This window comes from Equus przewalskii, chromosome 12 (assembly GCF_037783145.1).
Source record: "Equus przewalskii isolate Varuska chromosome 12, EquPr2, whole genome shotgun sequence".
NCBI lineage: Eukaryota > Metazoa > Chordata > Mammalia > Perissodactyla > Equidae > Equus > Equus przewalskii.
Window position 1 is genome coordinate 13,753,497 of NC_091842.1, and position 11,273 is coordinate 13,764,769.

An 11,273-nucleotide genomic window follows, 5' to 3' on the forward strand; every position below is an offset into this window, starting at 1 on the left:
GCCTCCTGTTATTCAGATTAATATTTCGCATTATTGAACTACTCTCAAATAGTCACAAGATTCTGGCAATCGTTCCACTAGTCTTGTTTTTATTTCAACCTGTCAGGTCAGTTTTTCCTGAACTTCATGCCTTTCACTAGGAAAAATAGCTGGAGTGCTGTCACAGAGAGGCTGTCAGCATGATGGAAGTGAATGGGGGTGAGAATCACGAGACAAACCAGTGTAGTCTCCTAGGTGGTCTCCTAGGATAGTGAGAGTTTCAAATGCCGCCTGGCTTCCGGGGGTGATAAGAATGTAATTGGTCTTGCTGCATGTCCCTAAGGCACCAGGAGTGTGTTTCAGTTTCAGCAGAGGTGGCCTGGTGTAGCTCCTATGTTTTTTGGAGATGAGCAGTGGCTTGTTGGGGGAAATGCTTTTCTGTCCAGCAAGATGCTTGGCCAGTGGGCAATGAGCTGTGAGCAAGTCACTTCCCCATTCTGGGCCTCGGTTTCTTCTTCTGTAAAATGGTAGGATTGGCTAAGATGACATTTCTGGCTCTTTCCAGCTCTAAAACCCTGTGAAACCACTCTCGCCTTGGACATGTCTCAGAAAGGGTGCTCTGGGGCACAGTGTGAGCCCCTCCCCCACCTCCGGGTCACTAGGAATGGCCACTATTCTCTGTCTCACTCTGCTGCCCATCCAAATCCTTTCTCCTGCCCCTCCTTCCAGGCCCCAGAGACATGGCTATCTTCACCAAACCTGATTCATTTTCCTCTTCCCCAGCATGCAGGGAGAGAACACTTTCCCTCCATACTTGCTGGTAAGTTGAGATCATGCGACTGAGATCTGACCAAATACGATTCAGGAGGAAGTCAAGTATGCCGCACTAGATTTATAAAAGCCTGTGCATGCCTCCAGCCCTCTCTGCCCCTGCTGTGGAGGCTCTGGAGCCATGTACTGATTGTCAGGAAATGGCACCTCCCATCCAAAGGCAGAAAGATTGGGGAAATACAAGATGTCCTCCAATAAACCAAGGCAAGTGTTGCTTTTCTCTCCAAGTCCCAGGTGCTGCCCTTAAGCCAGCATCTGCAAGAATGATCCTCTGGAATATTGAGTGGGAAGGACATTATTTATGTTATCCACGAAACCAGTTTAGTCGTTACTCAATGAATTACTCATAAAATTACCATGTGAGCCAGCAGTTCTGCTTCTAGGTATATACCTAAAAGAACTGAAAATAGGTGTTCAAGTAAGAACTTGTACGTGAATGTCCACAGTGGCACCGCTCGCAATCGCCAAAAGATAGAAACAACCCAAATGCCGGGCCAACAAATGAATGCGTAAACAAAATGTGGTACAGCTATACAATGGAATATTACCCAGCCCTGAAAAGGACTGGAGTACTAATACATGCTGCAGCATGGATGAACCTTGAAAACGTTATGGTAAGTGAAAGAAGCCAGTTGCAAAGGACCATATATTGCGTAATTCCATTAAGATGAAATAGCAATCCATGGAGACAGAAAGTGGATTAGTGGTTGCCAGGAGCTGGGGGAGGGGGAATAGGAAGTGACTGTTAATGGGCACCTGGTTTCCATCGGAGTTGATGAAAAAGTTCTGCAGCTAGATAGTGATGTTGTTACATAACACTGCAAATATACTTAGTGCCACTGAATTGTTCTTCTTAAAATGATTAAAGTGGTAAGTTTTATGTTATATGTATTTTACCACAGTAGGAAAAAAAGAAAAAGAAAAAAAGCTATGCACACACATTTTGAGCCAAAGAGGAGAGGAAAAAAACCCTAAAAAAGCAAAACTGTAGTTGGAAGACAAGTCAAAGCAAAAGGAACGCATGGGGCTTAAAGGTCAAGGTGAGATGAACAGTAGCCAAGTAATGAGAGAATGAGAAGGGTTGAGGCGAGGAGCAGGTCAGAACGTGGAGGCACATACTAGGTCTGAAGAGGAGGGACTCTTTTAGTGGTGGGGTGGGAGAGCAGCTTGTTTTACCCCAGTGTGTGGGGTGGGGGTAGAAGGAGACTCTGAAAGCATTGAGTGCTGTGGACCCCATGAGTCAAATGCATTTGAGGTCATGGCTTCTGAATCTTCCAGGGACAGAGAGTTAGCAAAGTGTTGTTCTCTTAGTAATCTCTCTAGAACAATCCTTGAAAATGTTCTTCAGAGGAGCCTATGACTCTACCTGTGCCCTGTTTCATCCTCTTCTGTCTAACCTGGCACACCCCTCCATCACTGTCTTGCCTCCTGTATCTCCCACCACCTTCCCTTCTGTAAATAAACAGGTTCTGGCCAATGCCCTGTTAGCTAAACCCAATCTGTCTGGCAGATGCCACAGAGGAGGTGGCATCTAAGCTGCGTCTTGGAGGATGAATATAATTTCACTTAGTGGAGAGGAAAGGACCTTTCAAGCAGAGGAAGTGTAGGCTTGGAAGTGCGTGGATTGTTGGGAATGGTGCGTAGCTGAGTGTGGCTAGAGCAAAGGAAGTGGGTAGCAGTAGATCTGGCTGTAAAGCAGCAATGAGACACATACTGAAACAGCTTGCTATGTCATGTTCGTGCGACAGTGGTGTCCCTTTTTATCTTCCAGCTCAGTGTTTACCAGCGTGTTCTAGAACATTCCAACTGTACCGAGCTCGAGGCCCAGCACCCAACTCAAAGAGCAACCAGGGAAATCAGTGCACAGTGTCTGCAAAGCGCACAGCTAGCTGAAATGCTGACTCACATGGTGGCTAGGGCACAGGCAGAGGGTAGCGCTTCCGATTGTTCCTTTAGAGAATTGCTGCATTTGTAAGTGAGGTTTGAGCAGCACTTACACGCAGATAGTTTTGCTGACTGGCAAGAAGATGTGGCAGCTTTTAGGTACGTGGATCGGGTGGAGAGGGCTGGGGGAGGCTTGATCACGGCTATCCGTGGATGACAGCGGTTCTTTCCACAGGGTGATAGAGGCTCTATCCAGAAGCTGAGGCCAGCTTTCGTGAGGACATGTGTGAGATGCTGGGTGAGCCGTGCTGCTTCAGAACCCAGACGACAAAGTGAGGCTCCTGGTGGTCGGGGCAGTTGTTCTTCCAGATCCTTGTCTTTGGGAGGATGGGAGCTGGCGCCACGGGCTCTCAAGGAGGATTTCCTCAGCAGGGGATGCAGAGAGGAGGGCTGATGCAGACATGTGGTACAGGAACAGGAGCAGATGCCTTCAGGCATCATGGGTCGCCCCTGGGTCTCTCAAAACCTCAGGGTGCACACACATGAGGGGCCCCCAGATTTGCATGGGCAGGCAGGGCTTCAGATCATTTTTCTTAGGGCATTAATGGAAATGTGACCTCAATTTGTGTTCACAGATTTCGGAGATCTAAACGTATCCAGGGAAGTAGAAGAAATCACTCCAGGAGAGGGCACATTCCCTATTACAAATGGGAATGCATGATGATAGGAAACTGAATGTAAAGCTCAGGGTTCCTCATCTCTACAAGGCTGCTGCAAAACGACTGGCAATGCCAATCCAGAAAATGCTGCCCTCTGTATGTCAAAGAGGATCTTCTGCCTCTGACAACTCAAAGGGAAAGGAGAGAGGGGTGAAGAGCATCCCTTGCAGATGGTAGCCAGAGATGCCTCCCAGGGTCCTTTGCTTCCTCCCCCAGCAGGGATCAACAGGTCTTCCACCGCATCATAAAAGCTAAGATGTGCTGGCTCAGAGGCCTTCATAATTTGATCACACAATTACTAGGAGGGAAGGGTCGGTGCTTTATGGCCATCAGCTGCGTGGGCACCCTTTCCATTACCATCAGTGCTGGGTCATAATGAAAAATGGGCATGATGCTATTCATTTGAGAGATCTTTAAGGATGAGGCTTTCTGGGCTGGTTTCCTGATGGATTTTTTTTGGTAATGTCACAGTATTCTGCGAGGCCCTCACATGCCTCTTGCTTTACCTCCCTTGGAGAATAAATGAACTTCAAAGGACACCTGCTTCTGATTTATGGTTCAGCCCAGGCCCTTGGCTTTGGCTCTTTCTCCTTCCAAACCAAGGGCTTTCAGGATGAGAGGGCTGTGGGACTCAGCGACTCTGGGTGAGGGTGCTGGGGCAGTGCCATCCTCCACCCTGCCGCCTGGTGGGGTTCCCGCCCTTGGCTGGACCTCCAGGCTTGCTTCCTTCCTCCCAGCTTCCTGCATGGGGCTCCAGCGGCTGCCTGCTCAGTGGAAGAAAGTGCTCTGGGAGGAGGGAGGTCTGGTCTTCAGTCAGGGCTGCAGGTCCCGTGAGAACTTCCAAACCTGCTTGGAGGCCCTTTGTAGAGGCGTGTGGGATTCCCAGTGTCTGCAGAGAAGAGGAGACCAGGTACGTTTCCAACCATTTCCAGCCGTCCTCCTGCTGCATGCCTGACTTGAGGTCTTGTTGCATTGCTTATAACCCACTTGGATACTCTGATCAAGTACTAATTCCTGAGTCCAGACTGCAGCTTGGTGCTCTGGGTTATGAAAGAAGCTACCTGCTGCGGTAGCTTTGGTTCTGAATTCATTCTCTTTCTCTTAGGCCATGCCAGCAGCCCCCTGACTTCTCCCTCCTTTAGTCTTGGCCCTCCAGGCCACGCTTGTCACTGCGGTCTTCAGAGCTGCTGAGCTCCCTGACTCCAGGGCCCTAGTCACATTATATGCTGTGGAGTTTTGGGGGCACCGTTGACCTCAGATATGATGTGAAAGTTGCTCCCTGGAGTCATGCATTGCAGTGGGCACTGGCTGAGAGACTAACTTTTCTAAAACATCAATCTCCCCTGTTACTCCTCCACTTTAAGTCCTTAGGAGGGCTCCCCAATGTCTGCAAGACTCAACCCAAGATCCTTAGCTTGTCTCCCAAAGCCTCCAGACCTGGCTTTTACCTGCCTCTCCGTTGTCTCCTCCCTCCCAGCTCCCTCAAGCTCTCTCCTTCAGCCATACCCAAGGCTTTGCATCTTCTGCATACCAACTGCTGGAATGTCCTCTGCTGTGCATTTGTCACCTTCCCTCCCTCCCTCAACACCGAGTATCATCTCAGCCTCCTTTCCTTCCGTCCTCCACACCTTCTTCCTGAGCCCTGTGACCAGTGCCATCCTCTAAAACATATCCAAAGCTGTACTGCAATCACATGCTTGCAACCTGAGTTTTACTGGACTATGATGTCCTGTGGGATGAGACTGCGTCTTATCCATCACTGTAGCCTCTGGGCCTGGCACAATATATGACCCAGAGTTGGCACACAGTGAGTATCTGAGAAGGAAACGAATGAAATATCTAACAGCCGGAGGCCTCCAGGGCCTCAGAGTCCACCTGGAGAGACACCACACACCTGGCGGGACATTGCTGTAGGAGGACTGCACGCTTTGCTGGGCACTCTGGGCACTCAGAGAGGGAAGGGTGTAGACAGGAGTATTCGGGGATTATTTCATGGGATTCTAGAACTTAAAGGAAGCTCAGGGATCACTTAACTGTACCAGCTCATCCACGGATGAAGAACCTGAGGTCCAGAGAGAGAAAGAGCCCTGCTTGAGGTCACTTTGAGAGTTGGCTGCAAAGCAAAAAATAACATCACGGCCCCTCAAATCCCAGTCACGGGTTTATAAGAAAAAAGAACTCTTGAAGGGGGAATTAGCAGGCATTTTGAATTTTTCCTGTAAATAATTTAGGGGGAGAGGTATAAAACAAAACAGAATTTTGTTACTAAATATTTATGCTGTAGCTTCTGCTCAGAGAAGATTGTATATGATGTTTTCAATTAGATTCTCTTTATGTGCCTTTAGAAGCGGCTTTTAAAAAAAGGACGGGCTTGTAATGCGTTATTAACACTGACAGCTCCGGTATTCACATTGTGCTTCTGAAGGCAACAGGCGGAGATACTGATCTATCAACATAATCCTCACAAGAGCGTGGCGCTGATTTCAGATGTGACCAGCAGGAATCGCTGTCTTGGCATTCCAGCCAAAACATCCTCATGTGCTTCTAAAGTGGGTGTTCAATCCATTGGTGCTTCCTGGGCATCCATGCCACTGGAACGTGGCTGAATGAGGCTGGAGGGTGGCGGGTGGAGAGCTGAACTCCCATGTGGGGTGAGGGTGAATTTCAGCTGGAGGAGCCGTCAAAGGCTGTCTCTGAAAAGGAGTCCCAGGGATTGGAACATCTTTGACTCATAAGACTGCCAAGAAAAGCAACATTTAATCGAATGTTTGCTATGGGATTGGCACTGTGCTCAGGCTCAGAAGGCCTTATCTTTATTTTCACAGTAATCCTGCAAACCAAGTATTATTATTCTTCTCTGGTGTCGGCACAGTTCTAAAATGGCCTGCAAGATCCATATTGCTGGTGTACACACCTACATAATCCCCAGGACTGTGAACATGATGGACTTCATTCCCATGATTAGACAAGTTAGCTGGTCCGTAGACTTTAAGAAAGGGAGATTATCAGGGTGGGGCTGACCTAATCACATGAGCATATGAAAATTATTTTCTTTAAAAATCTGGGCCTAGAGGTCAGAGCCACAGGAATTCAGAGATACAGAGCATGAGAGAGAGCCAATGAGGAAACTTCTCCTGCTGGCTTTGAAGATGGAAGATGGAGAGGCAAGAATCTGAGTACATCGTCTAGTAGCTGAGAGTGACCTTTGGCTGGGAACTGGGAGGGATGGCAGGGACCTCAGTCCCATAGAGACAAGGAACTGAATTTGTCAACAACGTGAATGATCTTGGAAGTGGACCTTGAGCTCCAATAAGAATACAGTTGCTGACCTTTTAATTTTGGCTTTGTGAGACCCTGAGCAGAGGCCAGCCACACTGTGCCTAGATTTCTGACCGAAGAACTGTGAGCCGATAAATGGGTGTCGTCTTAAGCTGCTCAGCATGTGGTAATTTGTTACACAGCAGTAGAAAACTAATATATTCCCATTTTATAGGTGAAAAGCTGAGGCTGGAAAGAGTCAGTTGCCTAGGGCTGCAAAGCTTAGAGGTGAAAGGGTTGGGATTTGAACCCAGGATATCTGACTTCTAAGTGAGTGTTCTTAGACACCAGCAGTGATCCTCAATCTAGCATGGAGGGAGCTTGTGCAAATAAGATTTGGGCATACACAGTGGGTGTAGCAGCTGCCTTCCTTTCCCTGAGTTATGAACCATGGTCTTAGCTCCTGAAACTAATGCTGGTGAGTATACTGGGTAGAAATGAAGCTGGGTACCTGAGAGTTACTGTAAATATTCAATAATAACATGATTACCCTTCAATCTTGTTCCCAACACAGACACAGATGAAAAGAAGTTAATCTTGTTAATTTGCTGTTTTCTTGTTTAACCTGAGGGGTAACTCAAGGGTTACAAGGATTTATGAGTTTGTTTTGCAGAAGAAAAAGAATGCCTTTGAGGAAGTTAAGATCACCAGATAACCAGCCCCCAGCTGCCCAGAAGTCTGATTGCCCAAGGGCATATCTGGAGTGAAAGGAACACGAATTTCCCCCTTATTTCTCCAAAACTTCTCCACCCAAGCCCCTTAGCTCTATAAAGACCTCCTGTTTTCTTCTTTCCTTAAGGCATATTTGAGAGAACCTATCCCTCATCTTCTCAGTTTTGTCCAATTCAAATAAACCTTTCTCTATCTCCAACACCAGTGTCTCAGTGATTGGCTTATTGTGCATCAGACATGTGAACTTGAGATTCCTCATGCAGTCCAACACTTGGGGAAAAGACAGGGCTGGTGGAAACAGCCCAATAGAGAAGGACTGCTTTGCTGAGAAGGTGCTCCTACAGCTGTGAAAGGAATAAGTCTAAGCAGCTGGCCAAAGACAGCTGTTGAAGAAAAGGCTGGGGATATCTCTGGGCCAGTGGTTCTCAAGTTTGACCATGCATTAGAATGACCTGGAGAGCTTTTAAAAAATCCTGGTGCCGGACCATACCCAGACCAGTTCACTCCAACTCTCTGTGAGTGGTACCCGGGCAGCAACACTTTAAATTCCCCAGGTGACTTCAACATTGCAGCCAAGGTTAAGAGTGACTGACCCACAAGTTCAGCTGGCAGGGCAGAGGGCAGAAAACCATGGAGAGGCATGGGAGGTCTAGCAGCTGAGATGGGGGCTGATTCTTTAGGACTTGTGTTGTTCCTGATCTGATCTGGTGGCTCTGGGCACCTAGTTAGTCTTATGATGTTATTTCCCAGACTTTCAATCATTGTGGTCACTTTGTTTCTACAGGGAAATTGTGCTTAAAATTCTGAGTGTTGTCAGAGCAATGAGCCCAGATGCCCACAGTGCTGCCAGCATGTGGCTGTCACGTCCTGCATTCCAGGTGGAGCAGGGTGGTTTAGGGACTCAGAGAGCAGGGGTTCTTAATTGAGCACATCACAGTCACCTAGAAGCCTTGTTAAAATGCAGACTCCTGGTCCCACCTCTACAGTGCCCGAGTCCTCAGGTCTGCGTGGGACCTGAGTGGGGACCAAGGGTCTGCATTTCTAACAAGTTCCCAAGTGATACTGCAGCTGGTCTGGGGACGACACTTTGAAAAACACTGTTTGAGGAAAAAAAAAAATAAAGGTATTTATTGGCTTACTTAACTGGCCTGGGACTATATCTGCTTCAGGCACATCTGGACTCTCTGCTCCAGCTGTATCAGGCATCTCTCTCTCATCTCCATCCTTCTGTTTCCTCAGGTGAGATTTATTTTCAGGTAGGGTCTCCATGCTTGGTGACAAAGATGCTCTGGCAGTTCCAGGCTGTTATTGCCTTTACAGTCACGAGCTGGGGCATTTTCACACACATAGCTTATATGCTATGCCACGTCCACTCTACGTTTGTGATGTCGGTTTTGGGACTCCAAGGCATGAGTTAACGTTTATTCCTTCTCACTTTCATCACATTATGATTTCTATTTCTATTTCCAGTCTGTTTAGACCTTTCTAGTCCCTGTCTGTTGATGTCATTCTGGATCTCTCCCCCTCATGGCATCCACAAATGCAGATGTAAATTTTACTCATGTGAAGTTCACTGGTGCAAACATGAAATACTTAAAAGCTCTATGGAAAGTCACAGGAAAACTTCTTGCCCAACTCATTGACAATAAAATTCTGAGAGCCATTGTCCAATGCCTTCTTCCAATCAAGACTCTTTACTACAGCATTTCCCCGGTTAGCCAGTCTGGCAAGTAGTTAAAAGGAAAATGTGGAAAATCTGACATGATGTGTCTTTAAAGAGCCTCTGCTTGTTCCTAAGGATTGCTGTGTTTTGTCTAGTCCCCACATACTACCATTTTAACAGAGCTGTTTCCTAGAATTCTTCCTGGGATCCATGTTAAGCTCAATTTTTCTAGTTTGGAGAGTCTGCTTACTAGTTTTTGAAAATGAATATTGCATGAGCCCATCCACAGGCACCTGACGCCTCACCTGCTATCATTGTCATTAGCAATAATGACAGGCAACATGTGGGGCATTTGCCATACGTTTCATGAGGAACTAAGTCTTTTTCATGCACTACCTTACCAGATCCTCCATGAGTCTCCTTTTCTTAGAAAAGGACACATTTTCTAAGAAAATTTGAGTATTAAATAATTCAAGAAACACTACCAATGATTAAGTAACATGCTCATTTTTATAAATGAGCAAATGTTCAGAATGTCAAATGTTACAGAGGTCCGATAAGTTGAGAACAAATGAAGTCATTTGGATTTTGCAAGGTGTCCTTTGTTGTCTTTAAGAGAACATTTCAAAAGAGTATTTGGCTAGAAGGCCTGTCATGGAGAGTTAGGAAGCGGGTAGAAACTATGGGTAAAGAAATAGGCAATATAAAAAAAAAGCTGAGGAAGGGCAAATTTGCTGTCTGCTTGAGCTGGGACATCCACTTCTCCTGTCCTTGGACATCAGTGCTCCTGGTTCTCAGGCCTTCAGACTCAGGCTGGGGCTGACACCACTGGCTCCTCTGCCTCCCCTGGTTCTCAGGCCTTCAGGTTTGCACTAGAACTATGCTATTGGCTCTCCTCGGCCTCCAGCTTGCAGATGGTAGACCACGGGATTTCTCAGTCTCTATAATCGTGTAAGCCAATCTCTTACAATACATCTCTTTCAATATATCTGTATATATCCTATTATTCTGTTTCTCTGGAGAACCCTAATACACTAAGTTAGGAATAGAGTCCATAAATAAAGGTGTGGTGGGTGCTGGTCAGAGGAAGAGCCAACTGCAGCCAATCCTGGGTGGGGCAGGAGCTTTGATGCTGTTGGCCATAGTGTCTAGAAAATGCACTGAATGAAGATCCTAGGAGAGGGAAGGGGTAGGAAGGTGAAGAGATGACTAACGAGGCTGACTCAGAGATGATATGATCTGCCATTTCTTCCATGGAATTCCTTTTTTGCCTCCCTTTCTTGTGTAAGCAGTGTTACTTGATGGCACTCTAATGCTTTATATACAATAAAACTTGAATTAACCAATTGCTCAGGGGAATAGGAGTGTTGTGGTTAATTGAATTATCTGATTAACTGAGAGTTAATTAACCAGAAACCCTTTGTAGTTCTAAGTCATGCTGCGAATATTCCAACACATCTAAGTTCTCTTTCCTACCAGGGTTAGGAAGGGGAAAGAGTCAAGGGAGAGGAGAAATGAAACCAGTTTTCATGGAGAGTCTAACGTGTTTGGCATGTTTATATAAACACCGTTATCTGGTTTAATCCTTGTAACTATTATATGAAGCCAACATTACTATCTCATTCTATATATAAGAAAATCAAAAAGTGTCATAACCATTACTACATGTTGCTGTGCTGATGGAGAATGTGGATGAGTCTCAGAGGCATCTCTGGGACATAAATGCTAGAAGCAGGTCGAGTCGGGGTTTGGAGCATGTCAGCCCCACTGATAAACCCTCGTCCTGTCCCCAACTAGCTGTGACCTTGACTAAGCTGAGGGGTAGCATACCAAGCTAATTACATGTGTGCACTTTGAGTAAATCAAACTGGGCTCAAATTCTCACTCCACCTTTTTCCGGGTGGTGAAATCTTCAGCTAACAACTTTCCCTCTTTTCCTCTCAGCTTCTCCATCTGCCAAATGTACCAGCAGCCAGCTGGCAGGGTTGCTGGGGGCCAGAGATGGGCCATGCACGAGCTGTAGCTGTGATTACTATTATCGACATGGCCATGGGCATGGTCATCCTAGGGGAGCAGAGACAGACTATGGTAAAGATGCAGCAAGGAGACCTCCACCTTAGGATGCTCCCTGACGTTCCCTTTGTACTAAATCTCTGATACTGATCTTACTTTCTGGTTATTTCTTTCTCTCTCCTCAAAGTGTGATG

General features: G+C 46.6%; 1 long non-coding RNA gene across 1 annotated transcript; it reads left to right on the forward strand.

Annotated features, from left to right (window-relative positions):
- The first annotated feature begins 2,916 nt into the window (after positions 1-2,916).
- Positions 2,917-7,602, forward strand: LOC139074728 (uncharacterized). Its single transcript, XR_011524419.1, has 2 exons — positions 2,917-3,026; positions 3,330-7,602. It is a non-coding gene; the product is annotated as an uncharacterized lncRNA (long non-coding RNA).
- The last annotated feature ends 3,671 nt before the right edge of the window (positions 7,603-11,273 follow it).